Source organism: Sphaerodactylus townsendi, linkage group LG01, assembly GCF_021028975.2.
Source record: "Sphaerodactylus townsendi isolate TG3544 linkage group LG01, MPM_Stown_v2.3, whole genome shotgun sequence".
NCBI classification, from domain to species: Eukaryota; Metazoa; Chordata; class Lepidosauria; order Squamata; family Sphaerodactylidae; genus Sphaerodactylus; species Sphaerodactylus townsendi.
In genome coordinates, this window is record NC_059425.1 from 120,947,925 (window position 1) to 120,966,912 (window position 18,988).

At 40.5% G+C, this 18,988-nt stretch overlaps 1 protein-coding gene across 4 annotated transcripts in view; it reads left to right on the plus strand.

Moving 5' to 3' along the window:
• The window catches only part of FYN (FYN proto-oncogene, Src family tyrosine kinase), a 156,450-nt gene that overhangs the window by 54,542 nt on the left and 82,920 nt on the right, over positions 1-18,988 (plus strand). For all 4 annotated transcript variants that reach the window (XM_048492571.1, XM_048492591.1, XM_048492597.1 and 1 more), the window contains exon 2: positions 13,642-13,712. The gene's annotated coding sequence lies outside the window, so the exon portion shown is untranslated. The remainder of the gene's footprint in view (positions 1-13,641; positions 13,713-18,988) is intronic.

The window sequence follows — 18,988 nt, forward strand, 5'->3', positions numbered from 1 at the left end:
TTTTGTTCAGATCCTAAACATAAAAAGGAACGTTTATGGCACAACGTAGATGCTCGTAGGACCATCAAAGCATTCATTATCAGAACTGATGGAGAGTCTTTTCATAAACGTTTCATACTCCAACATGGGAGACCGGATGTCAAAGGCAGCTATAAGCAACACACTTAAAGCATGCATCATCAAAACCACAAAGCATCTTCACTACCAATTCCTATAGGCATCACTCCACACTCTACACCAGGGGTAGGGAACCTGCGGCTCTCCAGATGTTCAGGAACTACAATTCCCATCAGCCCCTGCCAGAATGGCCAATTGGCCATGCTGACAGGAGCTGATGGGAATTGTAGTTCCTGAACATCTGGAGAGCCGCAGGTTCCCTACCCCTGCTCTACATGCAGTGGCGGAACCAACGCAGCCTTTAGAAATCAGGAGCCAGCAGCAGAAATTTGCAAAGCAGCTACTTGGTCATTAATCTCTTCTTTCATGCAACACTTTAAGCTGCAATCACTCACTTCTGTCGAAACTGCTTTTGGCAGAAGAGTTCTAGAAAACATTATCGTGGACTAATAAGGACCCACCCATATTTGGGGCACTGCTCGGGGAGTCCCATTCAAGATGTCCTCTGCCTCCATGAGAACAGTCCATTGGATACTCGCCATGAAGGGCCCTTCTCATAGATTGCTAGGAGGACATCTTGGCCCTCCCTGCTGCTATATTAGTCCTTGATAGGGTTTAATTTTTTCTTACTTAGCAGTTAGTTCCAAGTTCAGACCAGAGTTGTACTCATGGAAGCCTATTCTGTTATACAGGAATATGTTATTTGTTTCTGTGTTGCTTCCTGTATTTCTATGTCCAAGTTATATCTTTACTGCTGTGACAGTTGTTTACTGGGATAAGATGGCCACCAAGGCTCCTACAGGAAGTATAGATCAAGTTCTTTCCTGCCTCCTTGCTAATGGGTAGAGGAATACCCATTCAAGAAGTCCTCTTAGCCATCCATGAGAAGGGCCCTTCACAGCGAGTATCCAATGGACCAGTTTTTAGAGATCTCTCAGAATTAAAACTGATCTCCAGACAACAGATTCACGATCATTCATCTTCCAAAGTGCTGTAAACCCAATCGTCAAGTTTGACAGGCCTGGGAAAATGGCATAGTGGGAAGGTTGGAGCCCATCTTCTCTTGGTTCCCAGTCCTGATCCAGACTGGGTCCTGCGGCACTTGGATTAGTTGTGCACCACTGCAGTATGGCTTTGGAGAAAGTGAGTTGGGTTGGGGGAATTTTGTACCTAAGTCTAAAGTAAATTAGTAAATGGCATGGTAGGAGACCCTTCAGTCTGTATTTGTTTCCTACATAGAAAGCACTGTTGCATAGAAAAAGTAAATCTCATGTGGCAGTTGTACACGTCTGTTTCTTGGTGTATAAACATAAACATGCAATGGAAAACTGCAACTAACTGTGGCTTTGTAACACGCGTACACACAGTATAATAGGTCTGCATGCTATTATCACATTAGGTTATCTGTATATGAGTTTATTTTTTTCCCTACACTAGTTGCCTTCCAGGCAGGAAATATATAAATGTTTGAGGGGGGCCACAGTCAAGTTGTGACAGAGCACTCAGTTAAACCGCAAGCACTCTTGATCTACTGTGATGAAAAGTGTCAGCCCACTTGGAAAATGTGAGTCTGTATGCAAGAGAACTGCACTTTATCTGGTAAGTACACTGCCATTTCTAAGGCTTATGGTAAATATGAGCAAATTGTGGTTCTTGCTTCAATAGGTAGAGAGGTATTGATCTTGTGTTACAGTTTATATTGTTAAGAAAAATAACCCACAACAGAATCACTTTGATATTAGTTTTCTGAACACAATTGTAACTTGTGCATGGACAGTAGTAGTGTTCCTGGGTAAGGGTCAGAGGGTGTCTAATCAGATTTTTGACCTAGCTGACCACAGGAATGATTCCTGATCGCTGTGCTACAAAGAAGCTGAAATGCAGTCCTACAGTTGACCTGTCAGTTTTGTCTGGAATTTCCCATTCCGTGGATAAATTTGACTGAGGGAAGATATTTGAAATTGGTTTAAATAACCATCCTGTTTTAAATAACCATTCTGAATAACCATTGTAAAATATGAAAAAGGCCTTCATTCATCAGTCAAAATGGTGATGTGAAAAATTCCCAAAAAATACCCCAAATTCATTTATTTCAGAGTTAACATCCTGCTTTTATAGCTACAGGGAATTATCAGCATAGCTTACAAAAAACCTCGTGATAAAATCACATGGAATCTCTAGTACAGTTAACCAAAACTGTTGTCGATACCAACTGTTGAATAGTCAGAGAAAAGTTTACTTATACAAGTTAAGTCATCAAGCAGGCATGGCAGTTTTCTTCCTGGACGGTATAAATCATAACATGGTAGCATCTCTGAGGAGATTTTTCTCTGATGCTGAGGGTACATTGAAGCAACTCTGATCATAAAGTATATAGAGCTGTTTGGGGTAGTTTATGGTTCTAAAGATACACTGTCTCTAGCCATGTAGCTCTCTAGTGATCAATACTAGAATTTTGGATTGTTTTCACAAATGAATTGAAATTCAGAGTACAGTGCTCTGAGCAAAACAGTATTGTGTTTTCTGTAGTCAAAAGTTCAGATCTATATTATAACATTATCACAGCTGACAGTCAAAGATATCTGAAGGTTGTTCCTTGGGTTTGAGCGTGTGGTCTGTTATGTACTAGCTGAAGTCTCGTAACTACAGTCCAGTGGCTCCAGTTCATGTTTTGAGCTTTGTACACAAAGCCTGCTGTTGTTGTTTCCTATCAGAAGGAGGAATGAATTGGAGGTTCTCAGAGAGCACACACAGCACTTTTCTGCATAGAAAGGAACAGAAAGTTCAGGGCTTCAGATTATGCCCTTAATGATTTCATGGAAATGGAATTACTTACACATTGAATTAAAAAAAAATTAACATGTGAAAATGAACTGTTCTAGGGAAAAGTAATGTTGTCATTTGTTCCAAATACTTGTTATGTAACTCATAAGAAATAAGTGACATTCTTACAATAAATTTTGTGTGGATGATTAATGAAACATGAAGGTTCATATCCCTGTATAGTTCCCCCCCCCGCCCACCTGCCCCATTTACAAAGTGTTAGCAATGCATGACAAAGTATACATTTTTTTCTTTAAAATTCTAGCACATTGCACCAGTGTGCAACAGTCAAAGTCCTAATCATTCAATTCTGGTATGTACAATAATTTATAATGCAAAGTTTAAGATTAGTCTGTGTGTTTTAAACACTTGCACAGTAGACTTAGAAGCACTATAAAATCCTGTGTTTTGGTGTATAATTGGAAGTTTGAAATGTGTGTAATGGAACAAGTGCTCATAACATATTTGAGATTCAAAAGGAAGTTTTGAAATTGCAGAATGTGGTTCCTTAAAAATGGACAATTAACTGCAGTCCATGTCTATGGAAATTACTATAAACAGCCCACTGTATTAACATGTTCATTCATTGAAAAAAAAAGCCCCTATAAATAGAGATTTGTCCCAGTCTACAAAATGCCTAGTGTGTTACATAGTGTAAGTCTCTTTGACTGTGAGCACTTGCTTCTTTTCCCCTCATCTTAGCACTTAGAAGAGGAAAAAATGATACAGTGAAATTGATAAAAGTTGTTTGGTGAAATTAACATAGTTCAGAATTGTTGGGTATTTGTAATGTTAGACTTTTCCAGGGTAATTCTTCTGGTGGACTAGCCATAAATTTAATGAATAAAAGTACAATCACTGAGATAATATCAATTCTTTAAAATATTGCAATTTTGTTTTTATAGTTTTGGGGCAATCAATAGCTAAACTTATTTAAAAGATAAATTCTCCAACCAAGCTATTAATGGAAGAACTGCTCTGGATTACAATCCTGCATTTTTTGCTGAAACTTTAATATTAATAGATCTCAATAGATCTTTCCCCAACACCAGTTCCATACATTTCCTAAAACTGGAAGTCTTTTAAATTACTGTTGAGATGTGATGTGTTTACCTTTTTGTTCATGATCTTCCAGGTTGCAGCTTACTGGGCTGTGTTCATGTATCCCACTTCTAAAGGGTATGACTGTACATTGAAAATTTAAAATGAAAGGCCAGACACCATGTGGGAGTAACAAGGCTATATTTAAAAGTGTATTTTACTTTACTCTTGGCAAGTTCATATGTATCTTTTACAACATTCGTTCTCTCTAGTGTTCGGTGTCATCTTCTAAAAAATGACTGAAGTAGAAGGTGAAGTAATTAATAATAGAAATGTTCAAGCTTTCTTGTACAGGGCTATTGGCATTGTTATTCTATATCACTGCATTTTCATTTGGCTAGAAATTGCCTTGTAAAATTGATAATCAGATCAGTTTGTAAATCACACACTTTTACAAAACAAAATTTGGCAATATTTCAAGTGGACGTGCATGCCATAAGGAAGGGCAAATATTTTCTGTTGTGGTGGGTTTTCCGGGCTTCGACAATACATTTTCTGATGTGTTTGAGTACAAGATTAGGCTGGAGTCTGGCTTGTATATTTATTCATTTACATAACTGGCTAGCATACACCCACACCTCCCACTCGCGGCATTTGAAAAAGGAAAGGCATTTGTATTATTGCCATACATATGCTCACTTCTTTTTAAGCACACTACCTCTGTGCTTAGCAATCCTAGGGATCCATACATGTGATTTTAAGATGTTCAAAATATTTCTCATGTATAGCCTTGTAAGGTTTACCGATTAATATTGTTAACCTCCTATGAAAGATGGAAGGGGAGGGAATGTTTAGTCAAAGACCACCTGAGTTCATGATAGGAATATTCAAACAGGGAACTTCCTTTTTCATCTGATAGCCCCATCCAAAGGGACTCAGTGGGCAGGGATGATGATGTTCTTGTGTCACCTGACCCTCTTCAAAGAGCTTTCCTGCAGCACAAAAAAACCAAAATTGGAAAAGAAAAAAAGTGATTCCTCCATAAGATGATTGGAGCCTAAGATGCTCATCCATAGCATATATTCACCTTCAACATAAGATCCAATAAAGAAGATAGTATATGCCATATGTAAGAGCTAAGCTGGGAAAATAATGTTAAAAGAGAGCCTAGGCAGTGTTGTTCCCTGTTTAAAATTGGCTGGACAAGCAGGGCCAGTAAGAAGGAGACAAAGAAGCAGATCACAGTTTCATTATTTACACTTGGAAATAGTCATGTGTTCCATGTGTCTGAACAACTACTCTCAAACCCATTAGACCAGATAGATGGAGAAAGAGAAGAATTGGCAGTGAGTACAGGGATCTATTGTTTATTGAATCGGGATTCCTGTTGCAGGTGAACCTCTGGGTGAACTCTCTAATGACAGCTAATTAGGTCTAACTTCGTTGTTTGGCCACTGCAGGACAGGATAGGTTTACTCAAACCATCCCCTGTTGTTAGGATTAGAATCTACAAGTATGAGGTGTGTGAGACTCATAGAGGATAATCCCATCTTTCCCTCCCATCTTGGCTGCAGACCCCCTCACCCACCTTAAGCCTGGCAGTGACAGCAACAGTTTCCGGGAGCCTCTCTGAACCCAGAGCAGTTTCCAGCATCCTCTGCTGCTGGGATCAGGACCCCAGTTCCACTGAGCAGCCAGGTTCCAAAAGTGATCTGCTGCAGCAACTGGACCCAGAAACTCTGTGACCACAGCTGCTGCAGCCAGACATAGTTGCCGCAGCAGCCAGACCTGATGTGGTTGGCAGCATCCTTCGTCAAAGTGACTAGACCCAGACTGAATCTCTGCGGCAGTGGCAGCTGCAAGCTCAACTGATAAATCTGTGCACGTGCAATTATTTCTATTTTTAAACTGGGGGGATTTAAACCCCAGTGTATTTTTTTAACTTTTCAGATTTTTCTGTAAACATGGAGAGTACCCTAGATTTACAGAAAAATCTGTTTAGCATCAGCATAGTCCCATTCAGATTTAGGTATCTGCAGATGGAGGTAACATGTCACTATTGTATAGATTGTGTTGGTTCCACATTACATTTTCCTTTCACAGAAGCAGTAAGGTAATTCCCACTAATGCTTTTACATGCTTTTTGTGCTTTCCAGAGGTTTCCTTGCTCCCTTAGGGCCAGCAGTTTAGGAAATTCAGTGGGCTGACATGGGAGGGTGGTAAGCAGGAATGTTCTGTTCCAGTGACATGAGTGCTTTGTGAGCAGTGGTGTAGCAAAGGGCCTGGAGCCCCAGGTGCCACTTTCTGGGGGCACACTGACCCCCCCCCCTTACAACTGCACCCCAGCCAATTCGGGCTTCGACACCATTAAACACTGGCCAGGAAAACTGGTCCCACTCCAATATTGGGGGCAGGGACAGGTGGTGGGGGCTTGCCTGGAAGTAAATTAAGCTTAATTTTGAAGCAACCATATAGGCTTTCATGGAGGCAGCAGCAGTGGCGGAGGAGGGGAGAAAAGTGGTCAACATTTCCACCCCACTTTCACCACCATAAAACAAGTCTAGGGTTGCTTTAAAATTAAGATTAACTTGCTTCCAGGTGAGTGGTGGCTAGGAGGAGACTGGGGGCAGGGACAAGGCCAGGGAAACAGTGTCCTGGCCACAGCACCACTTGCCTAGAAGTAAATTAAGCTTAATTTTTAAAGCAGTGGTTCTCAACCTGGGGGTCGGGACCCCTTTGGGGGTCGAACGACCCTTTCACTGGGGTCGCCTAAGACTCTCTGCATCAGTGTTCTCCATCTGTAAAATGGATAAATGTTAGGGTTGGGGGTCACAACATGAGGAACTGTATTAAAGGGTCACAGCATTAGGAAGGTTGAGAACCACTGTTTTAAAGCAACCATAGTGGGTTTTTTTTTTTTGCAGCGGCAAGAGAGTGGCAGCCTGGGCACCGCCAGGCAAGTGGTGCCTGGATTAAGTGCCCTCCATTGCCCCACCCTCATTATGTCCCTGTATGAATGCCATCAGTATTTAGGAAAGTGTCGCAAGGGGACGAATGGCTGACTAGCTAGCCAGTTGGTCCTTGTGGAGACAGTGCTGTGCTCCTCCCTCGAACTTACCTATCCAACTCCCCCATCCTTTGAACCATCCTCCCTCGTAGAAGAGAAGAGTGATTTTGGTCTGCAAGGGCAGCTGACCTCAGCAGAGTGAAAGGTTATCTGGCATTGGAGGGTTCTGCACATGGATGCTACCTTACTTGACATGGTGCATCCGTCTCGTCAACTCCTTTCTGAACTCTGTAGGACCTGCAAAGTTTCTAACATGGAAGACCTAGGCTACGGGCGGGTGGTCTAAGCCGTGCTGTGTTAGTGTTGGTGCAAAATGCATTCCTCCAAAAGCGGATTGCTTTCTTTGTGCTTTTCCCATCACTATGGTGCCAAGGCTCCCCATTCAAGGTCTGCATAGCAGATGGCAATCAGACAGCTTTCCATACTGTGTATCCTACATTATGAGGTTTTTAACTGCCCCGGGGCCCATCCATTGGTAGCGATGATGGCTAGCAATAAATGAGTCACTAGCATTGTGAAAACAATGCTACTTCTGCCCTTTCATACAGTCTGCATGCTAAAATGATATGCCAACTTTGTAGCCTTCTCCAAAATTCCAGTATTAGTCACCCAGCACAATCTTATTAAATAATTAGTTTTGCTACTTTGTTTGGAACACACAGAATCAAAGGGTTTTCCCCCCTTTTATTCATTCCCTAAATTGTGAGATCAGAATTTATTAATCATTATTTTTTGAGTTTTTAACCCAAACATATGGTTTGTTTAGGATGCCAGTTCTGTTTTTAATAAATATTTTAAGAGTTTAATTATTGTAATGTTAATTATTAGACACTATTCAAAATGCCTTTGGATTATGTAACAATCAGAAAATTAGGTTAGGGCACAACCTTATGTGCCAGTAATGCAAAGAACAGGCATTGTGAGGGTAGCACATTGGTCCTCCCGTCTTGTCATTCTAGGAAGTTCTGGATTTAATCCTTGTGAGCAGTTCAGTTCAGCTGTTGCTAGCAGCTGATTTAGTTTGAGGTTTCTTCCTGTTGTACCTTTGTGAAGGCAGTAATGTTTGCTGTTTGTGCACCCTCTATTTGGCATCTGTGACCTTTTATGCATGCTCTATTTACCCCTTGGCTGTTTGCCTTGCTATGGGGGTTTCCTGTTCTCACCCTATGTCCTCAGCCGAGGCAATCAGCCATTTCCACCCCCTAGCTGCTTCCATATTTCTGTGCAGCTGAGAGATTGCAGGGGAAATGCAGGAGTTGGGAGCAAAATCCTGGGAAGCTCCTGTTGCAAGACCAGCTGAGAATGGGAGGGGAGGAGAAAACTTGCCTTTTTTTCAGGTCAACTTTGGTGTAGACCATTTTTTAAAAAGCAGTCCTTCTGATCATTCTGAAGAGTGAGAAGAGCTAGTGTGGTGTGGGAGGGGAAGGCGGACAGGAGCCAGAAACCCCGAAGGAAGCTTAACCTATTGTGTGTTCTCCCGTACTTTTCCTGCAAAGTGACAGGAAAAGTCATACTTAAGAAGCGGTTAGGAACCAGGGAGTTTCTCAGATCTGTGGTGACGGAAGTGTTGGAGATGCAGAAAAGTATGTGTTAGTGAAAATCAAACCTGCAGGGAATGCAGACTCAGAGTGAAGGAGACTAGATATGTGTAAATGGCCAATGGTTCCTAATCATAATGAAGTGGAGGATCCTTCTGAGGCACTCGGAGAGTTTCCTTGGGCCTAGGCAGTGTCTAGGAACTTTTGAGCACTTCAAATGAGGGGCACACTGACCTGACCCAGCCTAGATGGCTACATCGGGGCTTATCTTAGTGTGTAACCCTGTGTAACCCTGCATTAGTGAAAATCAAACCTGCAGAGAATGCAGACTCAGAGTGAAGGAGACTAGATATGTGTAAATGGCCAATGGTTCCTAATCATTGTAATGAAGTGGAGGACCCCAGCAAGTGGTGCACCTAGACTGAAGTCTCACTTTACAGCCAGTAACAAGAAAGACTCACACAGGAAGAGTGCTACATGAGTCAGTGTTGTAGGGCACCCAACTTTTTTCATCCCAGACTCTCTTAGCACTTGCTCAGCTTGCTAGTACTCATAAAGACCTCCTAACAGTCTTAAGAGACAATTTTCTCACCACTGACTATTACCTGAAGTGGTGGAAGTCTCTCCCTTTCACAATGGGGAATTAGCAAGAGCAGACTCTCGGCTTAGCAACAGCTCAGGCAAGCTCAAGCTCTTGTTCGCCTGTGTTTTATGGAAGTCAGCTTTTGCAACAAATTCCACAGGAAAGCAAATAAAGTTTAACAATTTTATTTAGGGATAATAGGGGTACACAAGCACACAATAGTCAAACCAGCAGAACCCACACACAGTTCTAGGATACAAGCAGTTGTGAGGACATAGGTCTGGAATAGATGAGAGAATTGGAATAACCACCTGATCTTGGAGCAGAATGGTCAAATGAGCAAAACTGGGTGACCTGTGCTTAGCTCTGGTAGAAGAACAATGCATTGTGGAACAATATCACAGAAGATCCAGAGATATGGAACAAGGGCTACTGGATGAGGGAGCTTCTTATAGGGGAAAAGGGACCCTCGGGGTTATGTAGAGTGGCCCTTAATCTCCCAGAGCAAAGAAGAGTCCTGTCTTTCTGGGGAAAGACAAGAGACAGATATCAACCTTAATGGCTGGGTTGTTAATCTAATGGGTTGAGGTATCAGTTTGATGTTCCAAGCTTGCAAGGGGCATTGTAACTGATCAAATTCAACTGAAGAATGGTGACAATGAAAATGAGGCAGTTGTTAAAGGGAACACTCTCCAGGGCAAGTGTACTGTGAGTTGGGAACACTCTCCAGGGCAAGGGTATTGTGTTCTCTTAATCCTGTCAAGAATGGTATGAGATAGGAGGTGATATCCCAAATCAGTATAGACTTCTTTTCATGTATATGTGTTCTGCTGCAAGGACACTGTACACCCAGAAATGGAGAGAGGAAAAAGGACCAGCCAAGGAAGATTGGATTCAGAAGATCACAGAATATTCAGAAATAGCAAAATTAACAACCTTATTAAAGGACAGTAATATAGAGAAGTTTGTAAAAAAACTGGAAACGGACTATATAAATAAAAATGTAAATGTTCATTTGTTCAAAATCTTAAATCTCCGAAAGCTCTTCACCAATTGGTTTGAAATTTTGACACAACATTGCATTTGAATACGCATGTGTTTTTATATACCTACTATTACATTATGATACAGGTGTCACACCTGTGACAGGAAAAACCATGCTTTTAAAAAACAGCACCATCTGGTGGACGTTTCAGCAACACATGCTATACTCACTACTTTACGATTCCATCTCAGTGTTTCACAGTGATGACAGTGGTGAAGAATCTTGTGTTCCAAAAGAGGAAGTACAGGCTGTTGAGGCATTGAGCACCCAAAACATTCATTCAGCAAGGGATCTCCTTTACTCTGAAGCCCAGCTGAACAAAAATCCTAATCTCCAACCAGTGAATACTTATAAGTAGTAGCCCAGCTTCCCTCCAATGAACACACTCACTGTAAGGAACCAGAGACCCTGATAAGGGCATGTGTAAAGACTATTGAGGATCTTCTTCAAGCACAAGTGATATTCCAGCATCCTACTGAAGCATCAGGTTTCACTTGGCCTGCCAGATCAGCCCACTTGCACTAGAGTCAATCTCTGGTATATTCAAGAATATGTGAATTGGTGGAAGGTATGTATTGTAGCCCTTCCATCTTGTAATAATATGAAATGCTGGAATTCAGCTTCTTCCCTTACAGTTCTGTCATTGATTTTGTTATTGGCCAGTTCAGTTCAGGGTTTCCTTGTGGCTATAACACTTTCTGTGTAGCTTTCTTTTAATATACTCAAGAGTGAGGCTTTATTAGATACTAACCATAACCCTACTTTCTCATCTTTTCACAAAACTAGCTGGGCTCTGTTGGTGTTCACTGCCAAGTGAAAATCTCTTTCAGTGCACAGTTACTGCCTCCTTCCCAGCCTGGTGGTATGCACTTCATTAACAGAAAGACCATTCTTTGTTTCTATGCCCTAAATACAATAAGATACGCATGAAATACATGAATTCCATTTTCTTGCAATGTTCTCAGTGGCATGAGTGTTATAAGATACCCAATCTCCTGAACAGCTCTGAGGTACTCTTTTGTGAAACTGTTGCAAATTTTATACTGGAAATTAGTAATTTTAACTGTATTTCTTAACCTTGTTTCGTTTTAAAATTTTGTCCTGTTTTATATGCCAATAAAGGCTTGTGTGTGAACAGAAAGACCAAAATCAAGTTTGAGGGGCTGAGAAATTCAATAGCTTCTGAATTATGGTTCAGTGTTCCTTGAAATGAATATTGGGAATATTTGGACCACAGGAAGGGCAATAGCAGGTGACCAAAGACAAGCATAATTTCTTATAATGCAAACTTCCTTTATGTACAGCACATACATACCCAGCGACGTAGGTGGAGGGGGTTAATGGGTTTAAACCCCCCATTACATGTCCGGCGGGGAAGGCAGACGCTCCTGCGCCCCAGCTGTGCGTCCCTCCTGCCCTAGCTGTGCATCCCTCTGGGCCTGGGCAACTGAGCGGCGGCAGCGGTGCTGCAAAAACAAGAGGCCAGTGGGGGGGTGGGTGCGCGTGCAGCAGAACTAAGGGAAGCCATTAATGCAGGCAGCTGACATCGCACGCTTGCAAGCTGCAAGCCAGCCGGGTGGGGAAAGAAAGTTTCGCTTCTCACAAGAGCTCCCGGGGCTCAAACCTGCTTCGCGAGAGCCAAGAGGCGAGACTTTCTTTCCCCATCTGGTCGGCTCGCAGCTTGCAAGCGTGTAATGCCAGCTGCCTGTGCGGGTGGCTTCCCTTAGTTCTGTGTATGGACTTATTTTTAGATATTTGAAAAACATTTATATAAATTTATGTGCAGGTTTGCCACTGTGGTTATACTTTATTTCTGCTTTATTTATTTCTGCTTTATTAAACTATTTTCTATTATTTTTTGCTTTATGAAATTAAAGAAATATTTTTTAAGAGTTTTAAAGTTTCAACATCTCAAAGGGCTATAAAGGCTATTTGTCTCTGTCCTGATGCTGAGAAACAGTTATGAACTACCTGTAGTGAAGATATTTAATATCTGTACTTTTTCTACTTACTTGACTAGACAGGCCTTAGTTGGCAGTCTACATTTTCCCCAACCTCAACCTTTTCCCAGTCCTATTTGTTATCTTTTCTGATTTATGCAGCAACACAAGACACAGGCTCTACTTTCTTCCTGTGGCAGTTATTAAAAATTCTTATGACAGTGCTGCTTGTCTACTCTGCAAGCTATTTTGTCTTTGTATACAGCCCTAGGGGGAGAATGGGAGAAGCTGTCATGAGAAATTCAGTTAGGGTTGGCAGAACAGTGGCATTTGTCCATTTTACCCTTATTGCTTCTCAAATTGCCTCTAAATTATGTCATGTATGTCATTCTGTCTTTCAGTAACTCTAGTTAATTGTTTCCAGTTATGTGCAGTCTTGTTGTGTTTCTTATTTATGTACATTTTTACCCTTCCCAATAAAACAATGAAGATGTATGTAGTATAAATTAGTTTCTACAATCTTCCAATTTTCCCAAATAGGGGGTGATGTAATTTAGAGACATTCCTAAAACTACCTGATTGTGCATAATTATTGCTGCTCTTTTTAAAAAATTGTTCAAACATTCACTGAACACTCCAAAAAGGATTTTGCCTGCTAGCTAGGGTTCTAACGATGGCTTGCAAATTCCTGGATACTTTTTTTTTTTTTGGGGGGGGGGGGGTGGTGGAAAAAATTAGAGTCTGTTGAGGCTGCAATGCCATAGAGTCTGGTATCCAACGCTGCCATTTTCTCCACTGATCAGTGAAGTCTAGAGATCAATTGTAAACCCAAATGATGTTGTTAACTATATTGTTATCACTCCTTCCAATATCCATACATTCAGTCAAAGCTCTGCAGTGAGCTCTTATTCATATTACAGTGGAATCATGGTTGATTGTTGAATCAACCTCCCTAGTTTGGAGGAGCCTGTGCAAAAACTTGTGTATACACTTAGTGGCTTGCAGAAGATGTTTAGGTGAATGTGGTGCCAAGAGGTGCAAACTGGTCATGTTCATGGATATATATCTAACATATATCTAGAGGCCATTTGCTTTCCTGCAATCAAAGAAATCATCTGTCTGAGGAGGTCTGAAGGAATTCTGATATTACTTTTGCTTGGTTGCCAAATAGCGTTTGACAGTAAGTCCATCCGAATTCTGTTGGTTTGAGGCTAATGCACCTTAGAATGGTAGTAACCTCCAAATATACCTTTAAAAAGAGGAGGGAGGAGATGATGGTACCTTATGCTGCCTCTGTCCTAAGTAACTTAGTAAAAATGGAAAATTAGTATTACACCTGTCATCATGCCCCAAGTGTATCCATAAACAATTCAGGAGTTTTTGTACCAGGGAATTTGTCTGAGACAACCATATGTTTGGACGCTGTGTGCTAGTTTAAGGATCACAATAGAAGTATATGACTGAACAAGTCTTTCTTTTTATTGCAGGACCACGTCTTACAGAAGTACTTGAAAAAATGTGCTGATAAAAGCTTGCTGTGTTTACTGGGGAACTTCTGGTAAGCAGCTCTATACATTATGTCTTGGAACCAGACAAAATGTTCCATCAGCAGAATGAAATTTTATATCTCCCCTCTACTATTGCAGCCCTCTGATCTTGACAAAATGCTACTCAGGGGACCCTGAGAAATGACAAAAATCTGTAGCAAAAAGGTGGAATCCATGGAAATTGCCACTGGATCTAACTCTGTGTCTTCATCATAGCTGTGCCCTTTACATTGCTTCTATGTTTTTATTTTAGCTTAATTTCTACCCAGATTAAGAATCTTTAATGTGACACAGTGGCCACTAGTGTGGCAATATTTTCTTCCTTCATGTTTTATCTTTCTTTCTCTCTTCAAGATTGTTAGGTTGCAATGAGAAAGCAATCAACTTGAGCCTGGAAGCAAGGAATGTACTTGACAATTTAATTTATTGAATGTCTTCTGTTTATTATGCTGTGGTTTTATAAAGTACTTAAAAGCCCTGGAGCTAAAATCTAAACAGGAGATATAAAGCCTTGCCTTAAAAATAAAATTAATTATGCCACCATTAAATAAATACTGCAGCTCATACAGAAATGGTATCACCTAGCTGTATAAAATGTTATGTAGAAATTACCTTGTAACTGGCAGTGTGCAAATTGGCACATCACATGTTTCTCATCTCTTATACCCATCTCTCCAAATTCCTTTATAGTATTCATTGAAAGATATGATTTTGGCATGTAGAATTCTTTTAAAATGACCAATGGCAGGATGCTCTGTTTGGAAGATGTGAAGGCTTCCAGTCATTTCATCATTTTCCCCTTCAGTCTCCCAACTTGCTGACTGAGCAGTGGGTAATTCTTGTTTCAGATTAAAGACTTGGGAAGATTTCTTCATTTGGCATGACAGAGGTTTAAGAATACTATGAATTACCACTATATAATAAATAGTTTGCTATAAAACTGAAAATCTTTAATTAGTTGGGAAAATGACAGAGAGAACAGGAGAAAATGCATGACGCGTAAGTCTGGGGATCTCCAAGACTGATTTATATAGTTTTTGCATACAAATCAAGCTAGAATATTGATTGGAAGATCTTTCATTGAAATAAATGAAGGCTCCTAGGGTGCTAGTGCTTTATCTCAGTACAGTGAATTGTGAATTTCATGAGCCAAGAAAGTAAGCTATTTAGAAATCAGCAATGAGAAATCTGTAGCAGTTCTCATAGCCGTTTCTTTATTAATTAACAGTAGTTGAAAGTTAGATGAGTAGCTTCCTATTTTTTGTTTTTTTAAGGGCATCTAGGTTCTTTTATTTCCTGGTATGCCTCGTTTTCCAAGTCTAGAATGAGTGTGAGTTGTAAAAAAACTACGTGTTCTTTGTTGTTTTTATTCTTATTGTATTCAGTAAATCTTTTTTGTCTCCTGACTCAGAGAGGCAGTTAAGGCAAATTTGAGAGCCCCTGCCCTGAACATGTTTGTTTTTTTCTATAACCAGCTGACCCATTTTCTCCTAACACCTGTGAGTGTTGGGACCAAGAAAATTGTACATTTGTTATACTGAAGAGGGACATCTTGTGTGATTAAAATTAATGCAAGTAGAAGAAACGGTTCCTTGAGTGAGCACCTGGAGCTGAAACTGGCATCTGCCTCTTTTAATGATCCATCTTTAACTGTCAAATTTGTCTTTTATTTATAACCATATTTGCCTATTCATATGTAAAACAGGAGAATCAATTTTTTAAAGTTAGGAGCAACAGTTTCAGACAAAAGGAATGTTGTACCTTATCCTTCTTACCTTGCTGAGTTTCATTGCTTTAAAACATTTTTCATCCATCCTGGCTCATTTTTAGTATCACAGTTAAGCTCCAAATGATGTAGCATAGTGTAATATGGAAAAGGAGGAGGGATTTTACTCCCCTCACCCATGCATTCTAGTTTCTTTAATAATAGATTTCATCCTTCTGCTTTATACATGAACACATGAATACATATGCATGTACCCCCTCCTCATATATAGCTTGGGCTTTAGGTGGATAGATGCAGAACAGCTGATGTACATTTTAGATGGGAGAATTTGGGAAATCATGGTGGATCCATTAATATTATTAAGAATGCTCTAGGGTTCTAAGTGTCCTACTGAATTCACCTCATCCCTTCTATTCCACCCCATCTCAGCTTATCTGCCCTCTTGATGAACAACAATGTGGTAACAGTAGGAAGAAACCAAAAGCAAAAAATTCTTGCAGCATCACCCTTTCACCAGTGGCATAATGGTTAAGAGCAGGTGCGCTCTAATCTGGAGGAACTGGACTTGATTCCCCACTCTGCTGCTTGAACTGTGGAGGCTTATCTGTGGAAATCAGATTAGCTTGTGAACTCCAACACACACCCGCTGGGTGACCTTGGGCTAGTCACAGTTCCTCTGGGCTCCCTCAGCCCCACCTACCTCATAGGGTGTTTGTTGTGGGATGGGGGGAGGGAAGGGAGATTGTAAGCTCCTTTGAGTCTCCTTAAAGGAGAGAAAGTAAAGGAGAGAAAATAAATCCAACTTCTCTTCTTCAACATCATCATCTTGGTGGGGGGGGGGGGCATTTTCCCCTCCAGTGGATTATGGGAATTGTTCTTCTCAGTACACCTCACATGTACCAGATGCCTCCAATTCATCTTCTACTCAAATGCATTCTGGAAACAATAGTTCCTAGAATGTATAACATTTACTTATCAGATGTCCTGAGCACTGTCATTCTAAGAAAGCACTCAGGAGGGAGGAAGGAAGAGGGAGAAGAAAGAAATAGAGGAACAACTGCAAGGATTTTCCTTCTTTGTCATTGCCATCACTTCCTAGGAAGGCACATTTGTGTGGGGAAGGAAGGGAGTTAATGTTTCTAAGGCTCAAAGAGCTGGAGAGAAATTGAGTTGGCAGATGTTGAAACCTGTACTCTAAGCTAAGATGAATGAAAAGTTTGTCAGCACTTCTATGTAAAGAGTGATCAAGAAATTCTGTTTGTAAGCCTTGGCCATGTACTAATGCACTGGGTAAGGATTATGACTGGACATGTCACATGATTGTGTGTAACTGTACTTATGTATATATAAGGCTTGGATCCAGAATAATTTTTCCATGGGTTCAATAATCTTCTTTTTGAAAAGTGAGACTTTCCCCCTCCTATGGCAGCCGAAAATCCTGCCATGGGAGGTGAAATTGTTCACCACAGTTGGAAGTGCTTGAGCCTGTGGAAAAATTACTCTGGATCCAACCCTATAAAGTAATTTATATTACTTGTAAAATTGATTTAAAAACTATGTTGTCATAGAATACATAAATCAGTACTTAGGACTTTCTAGTACTGTAATTATAGGCAAGGCTAGAAATTCACACTCTGCTCACGATGCCGGTTTATCAGGCTACTGTGTTCAGACTGGAAAAAAGACCTGGGAAGGCTTCCAGACTGACCATTAATGAAGTGAATAGCGATGGTTATCCTAATTTTTTAGGGAAGCAAGTGTTTGCAAAGACATTCGGTCTTTTTGAAAAATGATCAAACAACTGTTTTATGTACATTTAGCAATCAAAAATAGGCGTCAGAAATCAGCAATCCGCAATCAGAAATAGGAACCGGGTTTGATTCCCAGCTCTGCCACTTGAGTTGTGGAGGCTTATCTGGGGAATTCAGATTAGCCTGTGCACTCCCACACACGCCAGCTGGGTGACCTTGGGCTAGTCACAGCTCTTCTGAGCTCTCTCAGCCCCACCTACCTCACAGGGTGTTTGTTGTGAGGGGGGAAGGGCAAGGAGATTGTAAGCCCCTTTGAGTCTCCTACAGGAGAGAAAGGGGGGATATAAATCCAAACTCTTCTTCTTCTTCTTCTTCATTTTTCAAGGGGTTAGCTTTATTTGGACTACCTTTATTTGGGCGAGTGATTACAGAAAGTGAATCCTGTGTCATCTTAAAGGAAGACTCTGTAATAGTGAAATGGTGAACTCGCTTGCATCCTAAGAACTATATAGTTTCTCTACATGATGGAAGATTTACAATTTATATTGGTGCCATTTCAAAGAAGGATTTGCATTCTGTCTTACTAATGGCCAATTAATTTAAATCAATCACTATTTAATTAAGTAGTATTTCTTATAGTAATTTCTTCTCCATGGAGTATACAATTTGTATCTCAACTTTTTCCTTATCAGAAAAGTTTCTTCTGTAATAACTTTCTCAGCTATCCAAATTTCTTCAGGGACTCTATCAGTACTGCAGCAAGCACCTCCAGTAATAAGAGTTTTTTAGACAGACAAGGCAAAAGATACAGAACCAAGGAAACAATCCAAAAAGAAAATTCTCAAAACCAATAAATAGTTAACCTTTCAAAGAATAAACTTTCAATATCAGAATTATCTGTTCTTAGAAAAGGGGTTTCTTTTATCCCTATTCCACATCATGATCCTTTTAAGCCCATGGTTGAAATTTAACATTGTGTAGAAAAATTAGACTTGCTGATTTTTTGAAGATAAAAAGGAATCCATGCAGGAACACAATCTTCCATTTAGGCCTAAATCCAATTTTATCCCCAGTACATTCCAGAATTTTAGCCTTCTGAGAACTAGTCCTGGATGACATAAATAATATGTGAAAAATGGCTCAAATTAAGGGAAGTATTTGCTTACTGGTAAATAAAAGGAAAGGGTGTTTTTTCCTTGTAACAGAATGAGCCTGAAAGCTAGGGTGGCAATGTGTACTTGTGACAGTGATCATAATTTATTCATCTGTGCATGAACCAATCAGATTAGAGCAGGGGTAGGGAACCTGCGGCTCTCCAGATGTTCAGGAACTACAATTCCATCAGCCCCTGCCAGCATGGCCAAGTGGTAGGGCTCATGGGAATTGTAGTCTATGAACATCTGGAGGGCCATAGTTTGAAGACCCATGCCATAGAGGATGCAAAAGACCATTCTCCCTCAGATCCTGGAGAGATGCTGCCAGTTGGAGTAGACAATACTGACCTTGATTGACCAAGGGTCGAGTTCATGTACATTCATTTGTGACAGTTCAGAAAAGTCAGTTGAATTGAGCAGGGAGGATGGAGGCAGTTAAAAGGCGAAGTTATGATAGAGTTCTTAAAGATATATTAGAATCATAGGAAAAGATTTTGGTATACATTTTAATGATTGATTAGCAGATGAGGTTGTTACTTAATTACTGAATAGAAACAATGATGTATCATACCTGCCTTACTTAAAACCTAGACAAGTCTTTTTAAAACAGAATCTGGTTTCCATTGCCTTATGTTGGTCACTATTTGTTCCATCCT